The sequence below is a fragment of the Eublepharis macularius genome, chromosome 4, assembly GCF_028583425.1.
Source record: "Eublepharis macularius isolate TG4126 chromosome 4, MPM_Emac_v1.0, whole genome shotgun sequence".
Lineage (NCBI taxonomy): Eukaryota > Metazoa > Chordata > Lepidosauria > Squamata > Eublepharidae > Eublepharis > Eublepharis macularius.
The window spans coordinates 19,542,945-19,566,271 of NC_072793.1; positions in this window are offsets into that span (position 1 = coordinate 19,542,945).

Consider the following 23,327-nt stretch of genomic DNA (forward strand, 5'->3'; position numbering starts at 1 on the left):
TATGTCATCTGCAAATGCTCTAACCTTATATGTATAGTCCTTTATTTTTATTCCTCGTATTTCCTCATCTTGTCGTATTTGTATCATCAGAATCTCCAATACTAAAATAAACAACAATGGAGATAACGGGCAACCTTGTCTTGTTCCTTTACTAATCGTCAATTTCTTGGTCAGTTCATCATTCACTACAATTGCTGCAGTCTGGTCTCTATAAATTTCTTTAATTGCTCTGATGAATCTTTCTCCCAGTTGTAGCTTTTCCATAGTGGCAAACAAAAAATCCCAGTTTAAATTGTCAAACGCTTTTTCGGCGTCTACAAAGAAGAAACCAACCTCTTTATCACAACACTTGTCATAGTATTCAATAGCATTGATCACTGTCCTTAAATTGTCTCTTATTTGTCTATCCGGCAAAAAGCCTGCTTGTTCTTCCTCTATGACTTCCGAGAGCCACCCCTTCAGTCTCTCCGCCAATATCTTCGCAAAAATTTTATAATCATTGTTAAGTAATGATATAGGCCTGTAATTTTTCACGTTAGTCAGATCTTGGCCCTCTTTTGGGATCAATGATATATTCGCTTCACTCCAAGTGTCTGGAATTCTTTGATCCCTGAAAACTCCGTTCATCACCTCTTTTAGGAATGGTGCCAGTTCGTTGGCCATTGTCTTATAAAATTTAGCCGTAAGTCCATCTGGCCCTGGCGCCTTTCCTAGATTTGCAGATTGTATTGCCTTACTTATTTCTTCATCAGTTACTTCACTGTTCAACTTGTTTCTCCAAACTTCCGAAATCTCTGGAAGTTTAGTTTTCTCCAAATATGATGCTATTGATCGCATCCCAAACTTTACTAGTTGGTACTTCTTTATTCACGTTATATTGTATGAAAAACTTTGTCTCTTTTCTCAATATTTCCATATTCTCACTTTCCTGTAACAAGTCCTCATTTATTCTCCAGGCTTTCCTTTTTCTCCTTTTTCCAAATTTCCACATAATTGGATTGTGATCTGAGCCTACCATCGGCATTATTTCTACCTCCTTAGTCCATAACGCTAAGTCCTTTGAGGCCCAGATCATATCAATTCTTGATAATGTAAGATGCCTTGCAGAATAAAAAGTAAACTGTTTGGTTTTAGGATATTCTCTCCTCCAAACGTCTTCGAGAGTCTCTTGTTGAATCAACTCAAAAAAAAGCTTTGGCAATAGTCCTCTTTTCTTTTGTGCTGTTGTAGTCTTTTTATCTAGTTCCAAATCTGTCACTCCATTGAAATCTCCAGCAAGAATTATCTGGTCATATACAAAATCGTCTAAATGCTTCCTTAAATCCTCAAAGAAGCTTTCCTTTGCACCGTTAGGTGCATAAAGTCCGACTACCAACACTCTCTTTAAATTCCAATTACATTCCACTGCTACAAATCTAGCTTCAACATCTCTCATAACAAATTTTGGCTGCAGCTCCTCTTTTATGTACAACACCACTCCTCTTTTTTTCTTGTTAGAGGCCGCTACAAATTCTTTGCCCAATTTTCCAGATTTTAAATATTTTACATCCTGTTTTCTAATATGGGTCTCCTGCAAACAAACAATATCACATTTTTGTTTTAGTAGCCAATGAAAAATATTTTTTCTCTTATTCGGTGAGTTTAGTCCATTTACATTCCAAGATAATACTTTACACTCCATATTCATGGTTTTGTTGGTAAGTCTTTTTCATTGTCCTTGATAAATCTCTCCATCTCCCGCTCAGATCTGATGCGTTTTTTTGCCCCTCCAAACTCAAAGGACACTCCTTCCGGTAACTCCCATCTGTATCTGATATTCATGTCCTTCAAAGTCTGAATTAGCACTCTATATTTTTTCCTGTCCAGTAACACTGATCTGGGCAGTTCCTTCATTATAATAATCGTCTTGCCATCAATCTCCAATGGATCTTGAAATTGTTTTGTCACAATCCTCTCTTTCATGTTTCTAGTTGTAAACTGCACAATCACATCCCTTGGTAATTTCCTCTGGGTTGCAATTCTCGAATTCACACGGTACGCCACATCTAGGATAGCCACAATTTCCTCCTCCTCCTTCCCCAGGTAATCAGCCAACACCTCAGTCATCTGTTCTTGCGCTGACTTCCCTTCCACTTCTGGCAGACCACGAAAACGAAGCTGCTTCTCCATGTGTTTAGTTTCTGCAACTGACATCCTCCCCTTCACCAGCCTCATCTCTGTTTGTTGCGTGTCTATTAAATTCTCCATCGCGTCTTCTACTGTTTTGACTCTCTGCTGCGTTCCTTGTAATTCACTACTAATCGTTTCCACGCCTTTTTTCACTTCTGACAGCTCCGACTTTACTGTCTGTGTAACTTCTTTGACCTCTTTAATAAGCTCCAATTTCGTATCCTTAAGTTCTTTCATCATGTCTATAAGTTTTTTGTCCAAGTTTTCTATTGCCGATTGCCACTCTTTTTTCGACATCGTGGGGCTTGCTTTAGCTCGCTCCCACGAATCTGCTCTCTTCCTTAGCTCCGTGGCGTATATTTAAACGTTTTCCTTTTTTTCAAATGTCCCAATCTTTGCCAAAATTAATTTTTTTTGTATCCAAAATGTCGGGCGTCTTTTCTCTATGGTTTCTCTATGTTATTGTAATCCAAGATGGCCTGCTTCCTCTTCCGCTGAAGCCGCGACCCTTCCCCTTTCAAAAATGGCGATTCCCTACTTCCTGTCCGTCGGCAAGGGCCGCTTCCCTCCAGCCACTCTATTGTTGTTACGCACTTCCTGTCTCCCGTCTTCCCACAGCAGGTCTCGCGATGGTGTCTTTTTCCCACAGCTCCAAAACCACAGGTATTCAAAACAATAGTCCGATTTTTGCAATATCTTCTTTAAATTTAGTCTCTTTTAAAATACAACTCCTGCCGAGTCTTCACCTCCTTTTCACTAGTCTGTTGCAGTTTAAAAATCTACTTTCTTTCCTCTCTGTTTTTATCAATCTGTCCCGTTTCAAGAGATAGCGATCTTTACCTTCTCTTCAACTTTCTCGGGTTGTAATCGCTGTTTCGATCTTAAATTCTCCTCTCGACTTCCCTCCCCGATCGAAGCTTGGGTATGTAGGTCTTATGCCAGCCGAATTGGCCCCAAGACTGCCGCAGAGATTATAGCCGACCCGTCGCAAGGTGGGACCTCAAGGATCGGGGGGGAGACTCCTTGCGTAGAGCCCCCCCTCGTCCGAGATCTAGCTCACCCTAGGGTCTTGAGCGTTCTTTGCCTGCTCCCCGCCTGAGAGCAGTCGGCCGCGGGGATATTATGCAAAAACATGACTAAGCAGAAACAACAATTGTTAATGGAAACAACGGACTGTGAAGTAACTAGTAAGGTGAAATATTTGGGAATTGAACTGACTGCAAAAAATATAGATTTGTTCAAGAACAATTATGAAAAATTATGGACTCAGATAGAGAGAGACTTGATCAAATGGAATAGACTGAATTTGTCATGGTTGGGCAGGATTGCAGCAGTTAAGATGAATGTGTTACCAAGAGTAATGTTTTTGCTACAGACAATACCAATCATCAGAGACTCTAAACAATTTGAAAAATGGCAGAGGAAAATATCAGATTTTGTTTGGGCAGGCAAGAAGCCTCGTGTGAAAGTAAAAGTTCTACAAGATGCAAAGGAAAGAGGCGGAATGCAACTGCCCAACCTGAGACTTTATCATGATGCAATCTGCCTAGTTTGGTTAAAAGAGTGGATGACATTAAAGAATAAGAAATTATTAGCCCTAGAGGGATATAAAAAAATTTTTGGATGGCACGCATACCTATGGCATGACAAAGTAAAGGTCAACTCGATGTTCCTGCATCATTTTGTAAGGAGAAGTTTATATACAATCTGGAAGAAGTACAGAATTTACCTACAAGAAGGAACCCCCTTGTGGGTGGTTCCATACGAGGTGATAGATCCGAGAGCTGTTGATAATGAACAACAATGTTTAACGTACAAAGAAATAACTAAAACTGAAGTATCTAAACTCAGAATAAAGACGCAAGAGGAACTGTCACCTAACTATGATTGGTTCCAGTACAGACAGATTAGAGATTTATACAATTCGGATGTTGCAAAAGGGGGCATACGAATAGAGAACTCGGAACTAGAGCAGACCCTTCTTAAAGAAGACAAGAAAAGAATATCCAAGGTATACCAAGTACTGTTGAAATGGTATACCGAGGATGAGATAGTTAAAACACAAATGGTGAAATGGGCTATAAACTTTAATAAAGAAATAACAATGGAGGCATGGGAATACTTGTGGAAAACTACAATGAAGACAACGACATGTACTAATATTAAAGAGAACATTTATAAAATGATTTATCGTTGGTACATGACACCAAAGAAGATTGCGCTAGGGAATTTGAACACTTCTAACAAATGCTGGAAATGTAGGAAGCATGAGGGCTCCCTCTATCATATGTGGTGGTCGTGTGAGGTAGCTAGGCAGTTCTGGGGGGAAATAATAAGAGAAATGAGTGAAATTTTACAGTTTCAAATAAATAAGAACCCAGAACTCCTGCTGCTAAACTTGGGAATGGAGGGAATTCCAGCCCATTATAGGACGTTGATTTTTTATATGACTGCAGCAGCTAGACTTTTGTATGCGCAGAAATGGAAAGTACAAGAAGTGCCAACTATTGAAGATTGGATCTACAAATTGCTGTACATGGCTGAAATGGACAAGATGACAAGAAAACTGAGAGATCTGGACTCAGGGCAGTTTAACACAGACTGGGAGAAGCTGAAACAATATCTGGAGAAGAAATGGGAGGTGGGAGGAAAACTGTGGCAGTTTGAGAACTACTGAAGTATAATAAAATATATAACAAAAGTATAAAAGGGAGGGGTGACTTTACCGGGGGAGGAAGAGAAATGTGAATTTATAAGCAGTTAGATTAATTGATCGAGATATAGATAGATATGTAGAGATTAAGTGATAGAATACTGATAGAGAATAATTAATGATAAGGTTTAAACATGAGGATTGAGTAATTAACAATATTTTCTTTCTCTGATAAGATTTATATGCACCAAACTGAATGCATAGAAGAGTTAAATTGATTGATTATGTGATAAGTTAGATAGAATTACCATAAAAAGATGAAATGAGTAATATATAGAGAATAAATCAAATTGTTTGATTTAAATGGGGGGAATTTTTTATGGTTTACGATGTATAGGTATATGATATATAGAAATATTCAAAACTGGAAAATGGGATAAATTGTTTATCTAAAGACGTACGGTTTGGGTGTATAATAAGTAAAGGAGTTAAAGATGTACTGCTTAATATAATGGAGAATGTATATTTGTTTTAGACAGATGAATTTTATAGAAGTAAGGGAAAAGGGACAGAGGGTGGGAAAGCTGTTGGAAGTCAACAAAAGGGGGGGAAAGGGAGGGGGTTAGAAACGAAAAATTAGGGGAAAATTGAATGTAATGTAAAAATAATAGTGCTCTAACCCAATAAAAATTTTTCAAAAAAAAAAAAAGAGAGAGGGAGTAGAATTCTGTTAGCACTGCATCTATGGCAACATTTGATTATTCTTGTTGTAGTATATCATAATAATGCTGATCTTTACACACAGTGCGTTATGTACAAAAAATGCTTGTTGGGCCAGCAAAGTGAACACAAACGTTTGCCATTTTCTGTTTACTTCTGTGTTTGCCCTTTGATATCTTTCTTAACTATTTTGATGCGAGAAATAAAGCTTGGTGCTTTATATGTACATGATATAATCCTTCAATGTAAATTCAAAGAGGAGCCACAACCATTTCCACAGGAAATTGGTATTGTGAGCATTCAAAAACTGTTTGGCCAGTTATTAGCAGTCAGGCTAGGATCTACGAAATCCAAATTTGAATCCCCACTCTGCCATAAAAGCTCACTGGGCAACCTTGGGCCCTCATCTTCTCTCAGCCTAACCTACCTCACAAGGTTGTTGTTGTGAGGATAAACTGGAGGAGGGGGGAACAATGTTGTAAGATGCTTTGGGTCCCCATTGAGCATAAAATCAGGGCATAAATATCTAGATATTTACATAAAGCCCCATGGATCTCATGTTCAAGCTGAGATAATTCAGGGAAGAGGGTGTTTATGATGGACATTCAGGGAAGGGACAGGTAGTTACCGAAGATAAGTTTACGGTTGCTTGACAATCTAAACCACACAAGAGCTGCTTCAGGGGCACAGACCAAGCAACAAAAAGCACAAGCCCCCGAAGTATACAATCACCAAGTGTCAATAATAATTTTACGTTTAACATGCAAACATGCTTATTACAGTTAATTCAAAATAAATAAACAGAAGCTTTCTGTATACAACGATTCACAATGGTGGGAACCCAAATAAGAGCAATATCTCGAAAATACATTCAATCAATCCATAAATTAATATTTAAAAGTCCATAAGAGAGCTGAAGCTTGCAGAAGTTAAATAGATGTGATTCCTATCATTCGCCTTTTGAATGAATCACGTCTTCTCCACGCTGCCTATGGGTTTGGCCAGCATGTAAGAATTCCAATCCCGTTTCGCACAAATGGCTTCTTCACAGGCAAAGCATCTAGTAATGCAATTAATTTGTGAACAATTATTAATGTGAACAATTCACATTATATTTTTCACATATTCACATATTTTCACAATTATTGTGAACAATTCATAATGTAACTTAATTCAAAAATCACAATTAACGTACTCACAACCAGAGCGTCAGTCAATGTCATTCCACCATCTCAATTCATCCTAAACTATCTAGCGTCGTAACTGGGTGTAACCTTCCCTACCCTTTTATTTATTATCTAGTTTAAAGAGCCAGCAGCCTATAATTCCCAAACCTATAATTTCACAAGATCATCATAAATAGCAACCCAAATCCAAAACATTATTAAGCCCATACGGGATCAGACTGTTCCACCTATATATCCATTGATATTTGAGTTGCAATAGTTTACGTTGAACATTTGGATACTTTGTCGATAGGGCTTGCAACGCTGTAACTTTAAGATTGCAATTTTTTTTGGTCTCTGCACACAGCTTGATGGGTTAGCAGATAACATCACAGGATTTATTTTATGCAGGTGTAGTCCTATGATAGAGAACCAATGAGGGATGCGGGGAGAATGATTTCAGTTTACAGGCCACGTTTCAGTCCTAGTTTTTCTTACAATGGATCCAAGTGGGAACTGAGTGTACTGTTTTTGTGCTTCTGTCCTCATCTTGAGGGATGCCTCAGCCAGCTTTGTTTCCTGCCAGCCCATATGGTTTAAAGGGGCTTACATGGGTTAACTTTCCAATAGGGAGTTTCAGAACGTCCCTGGCTGGTCTTTCCCCAGGACATTTCCTTCTGAGCATGCCCCATGCGCATCAAATCCGCACCCTTGTCACTGTGAGTCCAAAATGCAAGCTAAATAAGGTTAACTGAGACACAAAGATCTAGAGCAGGGGCCACTTCTATCGATTGGGTCACTTACTAAAAAATGTAAAAGAGTCCATCTCCTGCATCACGCTGTCTGTCCCAATGCCATTGGCAAACTGAATGGCAGCTTAGAGGCAGTTATTCTGTTCTTGGATTATTGACTCATCGGGAGACCTGAGGGTGTGTAACTTTGTCATCCTCTTGGCAAAACCTATTTCTGTCTCTCAAACAAACAGAGTGAACAGCCGATGAAAAATTACCCTGTGGTTTCCCCTAAGGAAAGCCTCACGGATACCATACAAGGAGGCCATCAACAGGGACCTCTTTCTTTTGATCTGCTCCATCTCAGATCTTGCTTTTTCCAAAACCTCCTTACAAATACCGGTGTACTAACCTCAGGAAAACAAACTAAGAATGGTTGGCTGAGATCCTAGTAGGGCTGAAAGCTTTTGAGCCTAGGCCAGACTGAATAGAGCATTTCTGTTGTTTTTTAAGAACTCTCAATTCATTAAGACCAGGAGTTGGGCAACGTTTCCCAGAATGGTTATCAGGCCAATGTACTTTTCTGCTATTGCTACTTATCCAAAGCAGGGAGTGGGGGGGGAACAACCTTGGAAAACATTTTTTTTAAAGTTGGCATTGCTGCTCAGACCAATTTGCATTTCATTAAGCAAGACTGTGTTTGCCCAAATCTTACTGGGCTCTGATCTTTTCCAAAAATGCAGGGATTGCTTTTTAAAATCTTTAAGTGATGTGTTTCCCCCTGTTGGTTCAGGCACTTATGTACTTTATTGTTACACTATGAGGAACAATGGATTTGATAAAAGGATAGATAGCACCAGGGGTCATTTTGTAGAAAAAGAGCTAGAGGAATTCATTAGCATAACTCATTAGCATAACTCATTAGCATATGTCACGCCTCTTGCCATCACCGGAAGTGTGTCATTAGTATAACTGATTTGCATATGCCACACACCTGACATCACCTATTCTGGCTGTTTTGGACCCAATCCTGGCCATTCAGGGCCAAAATTGGGCCCCAAATGGCAAAATGGGGCTGAAAATGGCTGAAAAGGAGCCCAAAATGGTCAGGATCGGGGCACTGATGAGCAGGAGAGTGATCCACCACCCATCAGAGGCCCGATCCGGTCCCTTTTGGCCCCAATTCAGGCTGTAATGGGCCCAAAATGGCCAAGAGTCAGGTGGGCGGAGCCACCTGACATGTGACCTCTTTGGGGAATTGCCAGAACTGTGTTCCTGTGCATTCCCCCTCAAAATGAGCCCTGGATAGCATGCTCCAGCCAAAGCTTTGCCCTTCTAAGCCCTACTAATTGTAATGGGATGATTATAGATTTTTATAATTCTCTCCTGCTGGAATGAACAGTGCATAAACATATTTTATCTTTTTAGTTTATGTCTGTATATTTTACATAGAGTAGAGTCAAATCAGGGAAGGCAGTGGTCAAACTCCATTCCTTTCCTCTGAATACATTCAGAGTGTGGACACTGTGATACAGAAAGCATCGGCCTCACTCTGAATTGGCTTCACTTGCCCTTCAGAACAACATCACATAGCCAAAATATTTGCTTGCAAACAAATTTTGCAATTTTAAACTGATTCTAATTTTAAACTGATTCTAATTGCTTATTTTGAAAACTTGGTCAAACGTTCCTAAATTTCTTCATCCACAATCTTTACCTGTTTCTTATTTGTCATATTGTGGCAATGAAAAGGGCCACAGAATCCTTTGTTCAATATGATATTAGCCCAAACATCCCTGTCCCTGAGGTGACCTGATTACTAAACTATGAAGATGAAGGTCTCTCCTCCACACTTAGGGATGCCAGCCCCTCAGTGGCATCCCCCACCTCCACCTTTCACCCCCCCTGGCACTGCTTACCTGGCCAGCAGGAGCATGTGGTGAAATGGTGTATACACATGTGCCGCAAGTAGACATGGGTACGAACCGCATTACGAACCAAAAAAACCCACAAACGACCTGATCATCTGTTCATGAACCAGCGGTTCATGAGTGTCCATGGCCAACAAACCAGCGTTCGTTGGAAGCCCAGTTCATTGCGTTCACCCACAGTTCGTGAAGCCAGTCAGGCACCATCAATCAATTCCCTTGGAAACAGAGCTGGGGGAATGCCTGAACTCTGTCTGCACTCCTTCTGTCGCCCTGAAAACCTGAATGGAAGCCCAGCTTACCTTGATCGGCAGGTCTTCCTTCCAACCATGGAGCTGCAAATTTGGTTACAATTGGTTACATGGGAGAAGACACCTGGGGGGAGGGAGGGGGAAGGGGGATGTTCTGTAGCCATGGGCACTCCAATCTCATCCTGCAAACCCTGATAGGCAGTTCTGATGGCCAACCCCTTGTACACTGGGCCAACGTCAACTGTTGTCTCTAATTGTATCGAATGGGTGTTTCCTGGGGCCTCAGATTGGAGAAGGTATAACTCCAAGATCCCTATTGCAATCTTGATCAAACTTGGGTGCTGGTTGGAGGAGAGTCTGCTAAACACTCCCTGGGAATATGGGCTCTCTAAGGTGTTTTGACGCCCACGAACCATGAACCTCGAACCGGTTCATCAGTGGGAAAAGTTCATTGCGGTTTGCTGGTTAGGGTTCATTGTTGGCACCGAACCACGAACCGCTGGTTCTTAAATTTTTTGGGTTCATGCCCAGATCTAGCCGCAAGGCCCCCAATGGCTTCAACCAGAAGTGACAGAGTCTCAACAAGGCCAAGTCAGCATGAAACATAGTGAAAATGCTACATCTGAGGCCAATTTTGCCTCCGCTGAGACTCCGTCATTTCCATTTTTCAACCAGAAATGATGTCATTGGGGCCTCCCAAGTGTCCACACATGAGGAATATGGATTGTGAAAATGATGGGGTTAGCTGAGATGGCTAAACTTACACTTCTGATCAGAGATAAAACACTGTCTACCTTCATGGTTAATTGGAAACCCGTTATTGACTTTCTGCGTGAGACGAGAAAAAAATGAATGGATGATTTGTGGATTTGATTTCTAAGAAGATAAATTTGGGAAAAATAAATAGAAGGGGGCAATACCAAAAAGGAAAATTTTAGAGGAATTAAAATGACAAGTATAATGCGTGTAAAGATATGATAGGTGTTGTAGAGGAAAATAGAAAACAAATTATGTATTCTTTTTCTTTTTTTTCTTTAATTTCCATTCTTCTCTTTTTCTCTTTTTTTCTCTCTCTTTCTATTCATTTTTTTTAATTTCTCTTTTCTCTTCCCTTTTTATTGGGCTTTTAATCTTATTAATAAAATAAAAAGTATTTTTAAAAAAAGGAATATGGACCGAGTCCCCAGAGCTGCCAGCAGACCCCGCCCCCATGCCCCGCTTTTGAGATTTGACAGTCCTATCCACACATTATGGTATAGCTATCTCTATCTAGCAAGAATCGTGGAGTGCATGGCCTCGGGAAATATAATCTAAGAAAACATAATCTGTACGTACTATAATGCCTTTCATATCCCATATCTCTTCAGGTTTCAGCTGCTCTGCCTTCATCAAGGAGCTTGTCCCCGCTCTAAAATCCACTGTGATTTCCCTCTCTTTGGAGGACTCCAGCTCTTGGTTCTGCCTGCTATAGTTTCTGAGGACCAAGCTACAAGTGACGAGTGCCACAGGTTGGACACTTGTCAGCTTCCCTCAAGTTTTGATGGGAAATGTAGGCGTCCTGGTCTTGCAGCTTGGCTCTCCGACTGCTGTCCAACGGACTTTGCAACTGTCACTTGTCCAACATTCCGCCAAGCTGCCTACATTTCCCGCCAAAACTTGAGGGGAGCTGACAAGTGTCCAACCTGTGTCGTTCGTCACTTGTAGCTTGGCCCTGAGTTAACAGGTTATATAGAGACCGCGATAGAGTAGTGTCAATATTATACCAACAGTCCCGTATTGCGTCTGACACACTGTGTTTTCATCCAGTTGTGCTGGTCAGTCCACGGAGCTGGCAATAGGACTTTGGCAATGTCTCTTCCCCAGTAGTAAGCAGCAATAAAGTATTCAAATCCAGAGTTTTAAAAAAATCTCAAATCTCTCTCTCTCTCTCTCTCTTGCCACTGTTTCTTTTTCTGGACTTCCACATGGTCAGGTCCAACAGCTTTTCTCTTGCCTTTGCTCACTGCAGCAAAGTATCTGGATTTCCCAGTGGAGGTAACAGGGAATATACTGTGCAGGGAAATTGTTTAAACCCCAGAAAATTAAATAAATCCATCCCCAAGGAATTTTGAGGAGCAGCAGTTTTTAAATGTTTCTCATTCCTGGAGAAAGGAGAGGGGCAAATTCCGTCTTTCTTTTAATTACTGAAGACCCCAAAATCTGTGAGAAATTAAATTCAAGGAGGAAAAGCCAGGTGGTATTCCTGGAAAGCAGGTCAGTTCACCTCTTGTAGCCCTAAACAGTGGGCAGCGTGGGAGGTAACAGGGAATATAATACGTAGAGAATATTAAATTAATACTATTATGTCTAGGCTGCGATGGAGTACATTCCATGGGAGTAAATAATCCTTAACTACCAGCTCAGGTAGTGGGGTTTTAATCAGTAGATTAATATAAATACTAGTTGGCTGCTCCAGGAATGCAGCCCCAGGGAAAGGACCCCCTGATATGCAAGCAAGGGTAATTCATTGCAATGAGCATCGAGATCGCTAATGTTTTGCGTTTCCTGTTACACGTTAATCAAATATTTTGGGCTTTTGGTCAGTTTTACAGGGTACTGTGGAAAGTGATATATGTCTGCATCCACAGGCAGCAGTTAAGTAATTCCCAACACACCTTGTTTTCCAAGTTTCGATAAAATACATACTGCCAACCAGCAAATAGGTCTGTGACATACTGTCCTTCTTCCACTAGACTACATCGCAAAATCATGATCTTCACAACAGGATTCTTCTATGCAGATATATCACCTCTAACATTTACCAAATTATGAAATTTTATTCCTAAAGAGAGCTATAATAAATATTCCTCTTTCAGTTTCTATGGAGAACTGGCATCTTCATTGGAGTGGAATTTAATTTCCCAAACCTATTTAGATTGCGCAAATATTTTTTTTTCTGTTTAGATCATTACTACTCTTCTACCTTCTTCCTGGATTAGGAACAAGCGTGGTTTATTTGGTCTATTTTATTTTATTCTGTTGGCTGCCTTTCTTATTAGCACTGCCGGCGCCAGGGTTTCTGGCACCTGCAGCAACCCCCCCCCCCCCGCCACGGACTGCATGATGACATCATCAAGCAATGACATCATCATGAAGCGCAAGCCCGGGGCATTCGCCAGTGGATGGCTGGGGTGGTGGGCAGAGGCTGCTCTGCGCTCTGCATGCCACCCCGGCAGCGGCTCATGGCTGCTGCACACGGCTGGGTGTGTGTGTGTGGCGGCGGCGGCAGTGGCACGGGGCTGGCTGCAGCAGCTGAGGGCCAGCCATGCCAGCTCTGTGGCATGCGCTTCCACCTCCGACACCCCATCCAGTGCCTCTCCAGTTCCCTCGCACCCTGAGGCCACCGCCTACCTGGCCTCAATGGGTGCGCCAGCCCTGCTCATTAGGACTCAAGATAGACTACATAGTGTAAAACAATGCAATCAAATATCATGAGAATCCAATAAAAATGCAATGTTACTAAGATTACTGCAAAAATTATCAGACATTATGTGAACAAGATAATACATAGGATGAACATTGGCATAGACTACAATCCTATTCCCTTTATAAAAGTGCTTCCCTTAACTTTTCCATTATACTGTAGCCATATTCCCTTTATAAAAAGGTTATTGAAACATGTGAACAGATCTGGAATCCACCTAGATCTATTTGGAATGGATGATATTATCATGCTACAAAGCCCATCTGCATTGGCAGTATGATGAAGTCACTGAAAGCTAGAGAGTAAAGCTGGGACAGAGGGCAAGTGAAGGAAATTTAAAAGACGGGTAACCAAACTAACCAAACTTTTTAGGGTCTTTGTAATTTTGTGAAGGCCTATGGTTATACACAACTGAGCCATACTTTTTTTTTACAAGGAATTTTTTTTAAAGGTCAGCAAAAGAAGAATTTTTCAATAGAGATGCAAATATTCACAACTAGTTAGTAGTTTTTGATTCAATATTATTCCTGAACAATAAGTTGCATAAAGACAAGAGAAGACTTTCTTTTTTTTTATTGACTGTAATCAAAACACACAACAGCGATATCCATTACTCCTGCTATAACATCCACCATAGATAGATAAACACCTGGGCAGCCCAGTTCTGAGGAGCACTTTGGCAGTGGCAGCCAACCCCCAACATAATAGTAGCAGTGTCAGTCTTATCCCGATGGAGAAAACAACAATATATACCTGTCATGTATGCACCCATCCATGCCATTTATGTGTTCTCTGATGTTCTGATCTCATGCCATGTTAATACTGTTGCATTGCATTCATATAATAAGTTCATACCAAAGTGAGCCTGTCTAAAACTGAAAGTGCTTTGCTTGTTAACGCTTTTCACAAAGATACATTCTCAGCCTGTTATCTTTAAACTGTATGCTGTCTTGTCGAAGGCTTTCACGGCCGGAGAATGATGGTTGTTGTGGATTTTCAGGGCTGTATTGCCATGGTCTTGGCATTGCCCGGAAAATCCACAACAACCATCATGTATGCTGTCTGTTGACCTTGCAGCTTCAAAACAAGAATGTAACTATTTCTCAGGAGAGAGGAAGAGACTTCAATTTCTTTGTACTCTTGCCTAGTCAAAGCTATTGTGTTCTCATGTAACTTCTTAGGTTTTTGTGCCTGAATGCAAATTGCTCCAGGGGAGGGGGGGGGAAGATGCTCCCTATATCAATAGTGCTTTTGCCTGTATAATCATTCCTGCCAACTTTCCCATCTGTGGATGTACCTATGAACTGAATGGATCTCTAAATAAAAGCCTTTCAATCAATGCAGTGGAGTGCTTGCAGTGAGGGGCTTGGGGGTCTATCTGCCATGGACTGCCATCTGTAGAGCTGACAATAACCCTCTGCAAGGCACAGACCATACAACAAGCATGCTGGAGATTGTAGCAACCCTGCAAACCCACCACTCAGACAGCAGCTTCCGATGATATCCCTCTGAGTGGCACACACAACCAACCACCACATGCTGATGTGGCCACCTCCTCTCACCATCACTCCTCCCTCTTGGAGCACCAGAATACAGGGAGGGAAGAATCAGTAATGGTGCAACAAAGTCATGTGGCCTGAGCATTCCCCCCATATCCCACAGGGGAAGGACACCTACACGGTGAATGTGATGTTCACATATCCCTCTGGTAAGTGTCTGAATGGCAGCAAAAATGATGCCCACATCCCTGTTCTAAGGCATTCACAACCTTCCTCTTAAAAAAGAAAAAAGTGAAGACAGGCTCAGACCCACAGCCCTTATGCCCAAGACCAGCCTCCTAACCACTGGGCAAAGAAGACAGGTACAAAGGGGGCATACCATCAGGCATTAGGCATGCCACTGCAGCCCCAATGCCACCAGCAGCACATTGCAAAGAGAGACATGGCTTAGTGGAAAGCTATTGGGATAGTATGTCTCAGGCTCCTGGCCTGACCCCCAGATGGGGAGAAGCCAGAGGCAGAAAAAAGCATCAGAGCTGATGGCCATCTGACTGTAATGCTTGTTCTGTGAACCTTGGCAGATCATGAGAGGCAGGAAGGATGACATCAGTGCTTTGTTCTCAAGGCCTTTTCTTACATGCCCACAGAAAGGCTGATCGCAACCTTGGGGTAAGGTAGCAATTTTCCCCAGGCCAGTTTGGCTAGCGATCCTGATGGAGTTTTGCCATCTTTTGGGCATGGAGTAAGGTTCACTGTGGGGTGGGGGAGGTATTTGGGGATTTCCTGCATTTTGCAGAGGGTTGGACTAGATGACCCTAGAGATCCCTTCCTGGAACCTATTATTCTATGATGTTTTTCTCCAACAAAATGCAAAAGGGGGAATAGGATGGCCCGGCTGATGGGCAGCCCTGGATACCCATCATTTTGGCGGAGACACCCCTTTACAACCCCTCCATGCCACACCCTTGCGCCCCATCTACCCTGAGCCCCCACATGCCACACATGCCCATCTGCACTGCATGGCTTATAAGATGCCAGCAGTGCTATGGGGGGGGGTGAGACTAGAGATGAGCACGAACAGCAATACGAACTTTAAAAAGCCACGAACATCCCAATTAGCTGTTTGCGGACAAGCTGTTTGTGAGGCCCCATTCTAAACGAACAGGTGGTCGTTGCAAGCCTCATTCATTGCTGTTCGTTGCTGTTCATCAAGCCAGACAATCTGGCACCTGCAATCAATTCCCTTGGCAACCCGAGGCAGGGACTGCCTGAACTCTGTCTGAATTCCTGCTGTTGCCCTGGAAACCCCAATCTAAGTCCAATTTAGCTTGATAGGCAGGTCTTCCTTTTAAATGTGGAGCTCCAAATTTGTTACAAGGGAGCAAAGAGCAGGGGGGAGGGGGCTACCAGCTCTGGTTCTGCAGACAGTGGAGAGGGAGAGACAGTTGCTGTTGGCATTTTGAGAGAGAGAGAGGGAGAGTGCATCAGAGCTTGAATTTTCTTTGTGTGTGGTGGGATAGGGATCTACCTCTTCACGTTCCAGGGCTGCTGCCAGGCTCTGGGCTAAGCTATTATTTATTACTGTTACCTTACCTGCTGCCTGCTCAGGTAAGGTTTCTGGGAGTGGTGCGGTAGGGATCTACCCCTTCAGGTTCCAGGGCTGCTGCCAAGCTCTGGGACCAAGTTGTTATTTATTATTGGTACATTTCCTGCTGCCTGCTCAGATCAGGTTTCTGGGAGTGGTGCGGTAGGGATCTTGATGGCTGGAGGAGAGCCTGCTGGACCCCACAAACAATTAACAACGAACATGTTCGTGAACAGGTCATGTTCATCAACGTTCGTTGTTCGTGGATGGCAACGAACAACGAACACCATGTTCAGGGTTTTTTCTGTCTGTACCCATGTCTAGGTGAGACACAGAGACCTGCCTCCCTTGCTGGAGCAGAATCATCTCCCCTCAGATCACCCCCCTGACCACTCCCTTTGCAAGCTGAATGCAGCAGCCAGCAGAGTGCATAAGCGGGAAGGGGGCGGGGACTGCAGAAGGGTGTCCAACTCATTCCGTTACAGCTATCCGAAGAGGTAAGCTGCAATTCATGGAAGCTCATGGAGAACTACATGGCACCAGTCTTTCAGGTGCCACTGGACTTATTTCAGATTTTGCAGCTGAACAAAGCAGAGGTCCAGTGGCACCCTGATCCCAGCAGAATCTCCCCTACATCAGAGCCCATCCCCACAGATGTGTGAAGAGGTGGTGTCATTCCTGGAATCCCTATTGAGAAATCACAGAAATGGGGGGGGGGAGTTAGGACAGAGAGTGGCAGTGCATGTCTCATGCATTCAAAGACAGACAGGGACAGCCTTCCCTATTACAGCATGCCCATGAGTGGGGTGGACTTGCTGGACAGATGGCTGCCTGAGTTGGGATGGTGTGGGACCTGGGCTGGAACCAGTGAGATGGCATTCCCATGGCAAAGTGGCACGATCCACACTGGTTCCTGCAGCCAGCCCATACTACACTAGGAATGCCATCCGCCCAGTTCTCCTCCCTGTTGACCCCGTGCATAAATGCCAAACAGAAACATATAGAATGATGGCAAACCACACAGTGATCCTGATCACTGCAGCCTTGCTGGTGGGGTCTCAGTAGGGTCTGTGTTCCCCCCACCCATGGAGGAGGCACCATGCTGTAGCTATCCAAACTACACTAACCCTTCCACTGTGTTGACATTAATTCTATCTCATGACATGGGGCATATGGCTGGGTGCAGCAGCCTCAGGCTGCATCCATATACACATAGCATTAGCATTAGCTGTAGAAGGTTGCATGGTTGAGGCGGCTTCCAAAGTACATGTGAAGAGGATGGAGGAGGAGGGGAAAGACTCCCAGGATGAGTCTAATAGGTCCCCACCCCAGCTTACTTGTTTCTTTGGTGTGCATCTCTGGAGATGGGTACCTATAGAAGCTCTGAAACGAGGCATATTAGTCACCTGACTAGGAGGTTTGCTCTCCACCTTGGTGTAAGCAGAGCATCTCAGAGGTCGAGAAAGGCCTGGACCACTCCATTTCTGAGGGTTTTTTAACATCATCACTGCTGCCAGGCCCAGCACAGCTCCTGATTTCCACTGGCACCACCAGGCCTGACATAGCTCCCAGCTTCCACTAATGGAGGAGGAGGTAGGGGTGTTGTCAATGCAAGTGCAGGCAACAGTCTTTTTGAGGGGGGTGGAATTTAACCTATCCAATGTTTTTTAAAAATGTTTTCAGATGTTTCTGCAAATATAGGAAGTTCCTCAAGTTTGCAGAGCTGTTTTCTGTCAATGTGGCCCCAATCTGTGGATTTAAGTATTTGCAGATGAGGTCACACACGTGGCTATTAGAATATACAAGTGGGGACCCACAAAGACTCGCAGGGGGCATCTTATTTTCCCTTCCCCCATCATGTTCTCTTTCCCTTCCTTGCCCTCATAGCTTCCCCCCTTTTCTACTTCCTTCTTGTTGGGATTTTTACAAGTGTCATTCTCTTCAGTCACAAAAGAGTTAATTTGTTTGTGTTTAGTTAGAGACAACTAGTTAGCATAAGACCAGTTAGATGTCGAGTTGTTCTTCCCGCCAGGGAAAAAGGAGAGTTGCATGCTTAATGAACAGTTCTAGGATTTATTATTGGCTGACCAGGTTTATTGGGGGCAATTGACATTCTTTCCTTAACTCAGGACGTCATTGCTCTCCAGTTAGTTAGACCATTATCTTCAGGATGTAAGGATGTAGGAACTAAGTTAGCTCTTCTTTATTTTATCTCCAATGTACCCTTTATTATTTTTCCCCATATGTAGTAAACCTTTATTTTAGAAGCTGAACACACATGTGTCTGTGATTCTTTATCTGCTGTGCAAATTTTCTAAACTGCAACAATATTTATCCAACCCTTCTCTCCTTCCCACTCACTTTTGTCCCCCCTCCCATATTTATATTTCCCCCTCCCTCTCAGCCGCCTCTCCTCTATGACCCAGTTGCATAGCGCCAGCTGAGCTGGGCCCAATTGCATGGTGTACTTCACTTTCCTCTGTAACCCCTTCGCCACACTATTTCCTTTTCTCCTCCTTGTAGCCTCCATATGCTCACCTTTCCCTATGTCCTTCTCTCCTCCAAACCCACTAAACAACTGATCTTTTATCTGCCCCTCCATCTTCACTTGCATTTCTTATGCCGCCTTTCTCCACAAAACAGCTCACATCATTCTCCTTGCCTCCAGATTATTATCACAACCAGGGCTTTTTTTCTGGGAAAAGAGGTGGTGGAACTCAGGACCGCACAATGACGTCACTTTGGGTCAGCTGGAACAAGGGGGGAGTTTTGTAAACTTTAAATCGCCCTTGGCAAAAATGGTCACATGGCCGGTGGCCCCGCCCCCTGATCTCCAGACAGAGGGGAGTTTAGATTGCCCTCCATGCTGCTCCAGCGGCACGGAGGGCAATCTAAACTCCCCTCTGTCTGGAGATCAGGGGGTGGGGCCACTGGCCATGTGACCATTTTCAAGAGGTGCCGGAACTCCATTCCACTGCGTTCCAGCTGAAAAAAAGCCCTGCTCACAACAACTCCAAGAATTAGATTTTGCTGAGAGTGTGTGACTGGATCAAAGTCACCCAGTGAGCTTCCACTGTACAGTGGCGATTCTAACTTGGGTCACTTAGATCCTACTCTGTAACCGTAACCACTATACTACATAGTGTCCCTAGGTGCCCTGGTTGGGGCAGGGGATACCCCATTCCCAGCCCCTGCCCCCCACCTCTTACCTGGCTGGCAGAGGGGAGGCGCTATGGAGTGCACTCCTGCATACTCCAGAATCTTTGTTGTTGCACCATTCCCAGCACAACAAGAAAGGGAAGGCCACCGTGCTGGGTTATTTGTGCTTAAAACCAGCCAATTTTCTTCAGATATGAGTAGGAAGAAAGGGGCTCTGATTCTCATATCTGAAGAAGAGTGCTCCGACGCTAGAAAACTTACACCCTGAAAATCTTGTTAGTCTCTAAGGTGCCACTGAACTTAAATCCTTAACTAGGGTTAATTTGTGAAGTCACGATTCAACTCACAGACAATCACTCAAATCTTGGTTTCCTGCACCAAATGCTGATCTCATTTCCTTCTCTGTCACCAGGGAATAAGCCAGGATTAAACTAGGATGCGTGCATTCAGACCTCATTAAAAAAAAAAAACATAATCAATACCAATTGTGGTTAAAAAGCCTACTACACACCCTGGTTTCAGATTCTTTTTTAATTAGAATGACGTCACACTAACCATGATTAGTTTAACCTACCTAACCACTGCAGGCATCTTCAGAGGCCTTTTTGGGGGTGTTCTTACCATCTGAAGCTATATGTTGAGTGATAATCTTAGAAAGGCCCATCTTTTGGTCAACACACCAAAAGTATGCAATTCTCTCTCCAGAGAGATTTTCTGCCCTCCACCCCAGTCACTGTCTTCTACTGGGGTGGTGGAGACTTACCTGTTTTGTTTGGCATTCCTTCTAGGGTTGCCCGTCTCCCTCTGCAGAATGTGGAATCCCCAACCCTACCTATTTTACCATAGAGTTTCTGTTGATTCCTAGAGAGATGTGACATCACTTCCAGGTTTTCCCTGTCATCGCACTATCAGTGTTGGCGGCCCCCCATTTCCCTCCCCATCCCCTATCTGGTCTTCTGCTGGTTGCTAGGCCTGGCAACCCTCATTCCTTCACTGCCCCCCTTCCTGTTTTTGTGTCTTGTTTAATTGTTCCTTTTAATTGTTTTTATAATAAATATTTGTAAAGCTTGTTTTGATTTTATTCATTTATTATTTATTTTATTCAATTTATACCCTGCCCTCCCCACAGATGGGCTCAGGGTTCATGGGTTCCATGCAAAGCTACGTCTCATTTCTTCCAATCCACATTTTTTTGCTTCCATTTGAAAAACAAATTTAACCCATTATCTGTATATTTTTTCTACTCTTCATTTCAAAGTAAAACACCAGCCAGTTTCAAAAGGTGGAACTTTTTTTTTCATTTGCTATGGATCAGCAATCCTGTGTTCCCCACCAGTTGTCCTTGGGTTCACTGTGGAGATCCACAACATTATCAACTCTGTCCTTTTTGCCCTTTCACCAGATGGAAATAAGAAGAATGATAGCTGCATTCTGACAGGTCTCCTGAGAAGAAACCGCTTAAGCCACAAGAAATAATCAAAGAGGGTGTCCAGAATTCTGGCTGGCTAATGACAGACATATGGAGCCCAGAGGGAAGGAGAAGGCCACAGGTAAGTGATGCAGGAAAGGAGAGGGAGAGATTAAAGATGGTTAGAAAGCAAAAGTCATATTTCAAGTTGCTGTAGGTCCCTTGAAACTTGCCTATAGATCATCCTGTAGGCCTAACACGTGGCTCTAATTCAGGCCATGCTACACCTCTGCTGAATCTCTGCAGCGTTGGAGTGAAAGCTCTTCTTGATTTACGTGTGATTTGTGAAGAGTTGTGAGGGAATGATGGGTAGGCCCTGATCCTTTTGCTTAGTGGCCTCTATCCTCTTTAATGTGTTCTCTAAGCTTCATGTCCCAGTTCATAACATATGTGTTTTATTTGCTGTTCCCTTTACATCTGGGGTAAAAGGTTGATGAGGCAAGTGGTGCAGCACGGCTGAAACCTGTTTGTGGTTGCTAGTGATTTTTAAAAGCTTTGACAAATTCAAAGTGCAAACATCAGCAAAGCAAAGTTCCACAAGTTCTGTACACGGCCAGGACCGACTACGTCCAAACTATCTACGAGAGTGTTTTTGTGGACAGAAAGGTTTCTTTTCACAGTGTGACTTTCTCCCTTTGCTCATCTCACTGCAGCCACAACTATCCTTCAAATACTGTTCCTGAGGACTCCCCATCTTAAGAGTTGCTGTGGCAGGAAACTTCCCACTGGCAAATCTCATTGGCCACCACTTCTCAGAGTCAAACCACATGATACGAATTACACGAGACCGAGCGAGTGTCAGGAGTCCTGTCTTACCCCAAATGCCCATGTCCAGCATTCTATTGATGAGCACATGTCCTGGTCCAGGCATGCATTCAAAATTTTCTGCTCCAGTGTAGCCACGACGGTGCGTGTACGCGGTCACGATCAGTAAGTCGGCAATGCAGAGCATCCTTATTTCCTATATCTTCCACTTCCTATCTGTGCAAAGTGGAGATGTATGATGGGATATCTTGGAGGTACGTGGAGAAAACCCGTGCCACCATGAACATGGGTTCGATGGAGGTCCTGCAGTCCTGGCGTGTGTAGTTGAAAACGTTGGAACACATGTAAGTAAGTTTTCGTGTCATTCGCGTGTAATTCATATTGTATGGTTCGGCTCTCAGAGGGGCAGTGGGAGGGGGGGAAATTAAACACCAGTATTGCACATAGTGCAATGTCACTTCCAGGGGAAACTAGAAGAGATGACATGTCACTGTAGGAATTGTCAGAAACTCTGTCTTTATACAGAGTTTCCAGCAATTCCAAGAGTGGCATGATGTCACTTCCAGTGATATCATAGAGCATGCGATGTCCGCACTCACCCATGTCCCTGCCCCATGTTCTTATGGTGGTTGCCAGCCGTATCTATGTCCCATGAATAGTATCTGGGAGGATTTGGACTGCAGCAGGAGCAAGGAAGGCATGCTCCGTGGGTAGAAATCTTTTCTCTTGTGAGTCCGAGCTGTGGTTTGCACTGTTTAGGCTCCAGTGCATGAATGATATCACAAATATCTCAGCCTTGCCTGACTGCTAACAAAGCATCACTTCCTGGGAAGACCTGTTGTTACTGATTAGCCCACAATGTTTTACTTGTTTATTTACTTATTCATTTTAACTTGTTTGTTTAATATTTTTCCCACTGCAGAGTTCTGTGGCAGCTGAAGTTGTGCCCTCTTGGGTCACTGCATCCTCAAGAATACCATGGGGTCAAAGTGGGGAGCAACAGTGATGGAGGGAGGAAAAAATGAAAATCTGCCATCCCTTTAAGATAGTAAAGAGTCCAGTAGCACCTTTAAGACTAACTAACTTTATTGTAGCATAAGCTTTTGAGAACCACAGCTGTCTTCATCAGATGCTACAATAAAGTTGGTTAGTCTTAAAGGTGCTACTGGACTCTTTACTATTTTGCGACTACAGACTAACACAGTTAACTCCTTTGGATCTATCATCCCTTTAAGATTGTCAACCACCAGGTGGGCTACCTAACCAACAGTGGATAACCACACCTAATGGACTGTAGCCGAACATTGAGATATATAATAAATAGAAATTTAAATAATTTGTATATATTTTTGTGATTTAAAGTGACCTAGTGCATATAATATCAATAAATACAAAATTTACAATCTCATACAAAACTCCAAATTCATGACAATATTCACTAGAAAATGCAAGGATATACAATAACATTTAAAAGGCAAATGGCCAAGTGACAAAATTCATCCTATCAGTATCACAACTTCTGAAAAAGTTCTTTTGTTTATAGGTGCGAAGATGCTGGAGCAGTCCCAAAAGAATCCCTGGACCATGATGGTAAGTAATCACAACGATATCTTTCAAAAAGTAATAGACATTGTCTTTTTTTCTTTTTTTCTTTTTCTTATGCAGGTGGAGTAAAGTAGATGGTAAACACCAAGGAACCGAAGACCCAAAAAGGGGCCAGTTATCAAAAACACTTATTTCCAAAGTATCGCTTCATCAGGGGTCATTAGG